At 52.1% G+C, this 2,478-nt stretch overlaps 1 pseudogene; it reads right to left on the minus strand.

Annotated features, from left to right (window-relative positions):
- Positions 1 to 1,575: 1,575 nt before the first annotated feature.
- Positions 1,576 to 1,863, minus strand: LOC115867984 (annotated as a pseudogene).
- Between the last annotated feature and the right edge of the window lie 615 nt (positions 1,864 to 2,478).

A 2,478-nucleotide genomic window follows, 5' to 3' on the forward strand; every position in this document is an offset into this window, starting at 1 on the left:
TGGCCATAGGCCATCTGACAGCGAACAAGACAACCAGAATCTCCAGCCCTTGGGGTACAAGGCTGTGCGCTTTGCTAGTGCCCCCTGTAGGCCCATGCTGGTACTGGTGGTCAGTGTATGTGGTGCTCACGGGGAAGAGGGGTCCCCCTGCCCTGGGAAGGCAGACAGAGAGCCAGAGTCATCGTGACAAACCATCACCCATTTTCTGAGACCCCAGCTTTTTTGGAGTGAAAGGCCTCCTCGCTCTCCCCTCCCTCCTCAGCCAGGTTGGGACCTGCCTCCTCTCAGCTTGGAGAAAGGCTGGGGCACTACAGGCCCCATGCAGGTGAAAAAGAAAACAGAGCTGAAAATACCAATGTCACTAATGTTAGTCCGTGTTTCATGCACGGGGCCCTCTTCCAGAGCCGGATATGCGTCAGGCTTCTCAACTTCTGGCACTATCGTCATTCAGGGCCAGATGTCTTTTGCCCTGTGCGCTGCCAGGCATTTAGTGGCACCCTGCCCACCAGTTGCCCCTTATCCCAGTACCCCCAGTGGTGACCACCACAGATGCCTCCAGACACCACCAGATATCCCACTGATAGACACAAATCCATTGAATCCTCATACTAAACTTCTAAGTGGGTATACTTATGATTCTCTTTTTAGTGAGAGAAACTGAGGATCAGAGAGGTTATGTTACTTCTCCAAAGCCACACAGCAGCGATCCAAACCTTAGTAGTCTGTGTCTTTACGTGTGTGTGTCAGCGGGGCGGGCAGAGAGAGAGAGTCATGGAGATAAGGGAAGAGGGGGAGAGAAGGAGGGAGAGAAGAAATCTTGAGCTTTGTAGAAGGCAAAATTGTAAAACTAGCCAACCGCAAGGTAGAAGAAGTCAGCAGGGTGATTGCTCTGGGGAAGAGCTGAATTAGGAGCAGAGAGACTATTTCTCTAATCTTCTGTTTAGGCCGAGGGGCCAAATGCGACACGGAGTTCGAGTTAGCTATGACGGCCCACCTTCGCCAAGGACTTGGTGTTGAATGAACATATCCATGTCGATTTCATCACACCCAACTACAACCACACCCCATGTTCCCCAAAGGCTGCCTGCCTCGCTCCTCCCTCCCCCTGCCACCCCCCTGCCAAGAATGTGCCCCAAGGTTCTTCATTGGCCCCAGTCCAGGATCCAGAGAGGGTAACTCCCCCTGGGAGACCACAGAGTGGGAGGGGGAAATCCCGCGGCTTTGGGGGTTGGGCCTCCTGACGCTTTCCCCCCTTGATTTATTTCTCTTCTGGATGTGCTGCTTGAAGGGGTGGCCTTTTTGAACTGGCCTTGTTCTATGGGGTGGAGGCCAAGCCCTAGGGGGTTGTCCCTGGTCACCTCCTGCAGCAGGTCAGCTTTGCTCCCTGCCCCAAAGCCCAGCCACCAAAAACCAAACGCACTGCCACAGAGTCAATGCTGACTCACCTCAACCCTATAGGACAGGGTAGAACTGCCCCTGTGGGGTCACAAGACTGTAACTCTTTTTTTTTCTCTCTCTCTCTTTGTCCCAACTCTACACAATTTTTTTTTACTCAGATATTAACTCTAAAAGAGTTCAAAGCCCCAAAATGAGTGGGCTCCCTCCCACAGGGGCGACTCACTGGATGCTGGGGTCTCCACTCACAGTCTCCGCCTAAGAGGCAGTTCCAGTGGGAGTAGCAATCCCGGACACGGCTAATAGGGCCAGGCTGTGTAAGAAGTGGTGTTTGTTGGCCTTTTCAAAGAGCTCCTTTCCGTAGGTATCCCGGGACTGGGCCCCGTGTGCCCCGTAGGAGGACATGCCTAAGGGCCCGGCTCCATAGACAGCACCCAGATGCCTAAAAGCAGCCCCCAATCCAGCCATGGCTGTAGATGGTCCTGCTCCAGAACAGGGGCAAGGCTGCAGCTCTTTATGGAAGCAGAGAGCCTCATCCTTCTTCTTCAGAGCTGCAGGTGGTTTCAAACTGCTGACCTTGCAGTTAGCAGCCCAACATGTAAGCACTACACCACCAGGGCTCCGACAAGAACGATAAAGCCTCCTGTCTCTGACCCAGGGCCCTACGGGGGACAACGCTCAGTGTCGGGACAGAGACTCAGTGTCCGGTCTATCCCGGAAAGGCATGCGGCAGAGGAAGGGGGGCAGGGGGTAGAGCAGAGCAGGGAGCTCTGGAGGGAGTACAAAGGACAGATCCAGGGCCAGAGTGTGGCGCCCCATTGGACATGACTAGAGGACATGCCTAGAGGTCAAAAATCAGACCTTGATCTATTTACAAGTTTTTCTTTCTTTAAAAATTTTTTTCTTTTTCTTTTTTTTCTTAATTAATGTATTCTTTCATGGGTCATTGGTTTTCTTTTTTGTGTCATCGCTGTGTTCTCATTCATCGCTTTGTCTTGCTATGCCTTGCTTTTGGTGCATATTATTATCTCTACAGATCTATCTAGATAAGATAGGCTGGATAAACAGTCTGGAGGAGAAAAC

The sequence above is a fragment of the Echinops telfairi genome, unplaced genomic scaffold (genome assembly GCF_000313985.2).
Source record: "Echinops telfairi isolate 266 unplaced genomic scaffold, ASM31398v2 ScPeMD7_5;HRSCAF=22, whole genome shotgun sequence".
NCBI lineage: Eukaryota > Metazoa > Chordata > Mammalia > Afrosoricida > Tenrecidae > Echinops > Echinops telfairi.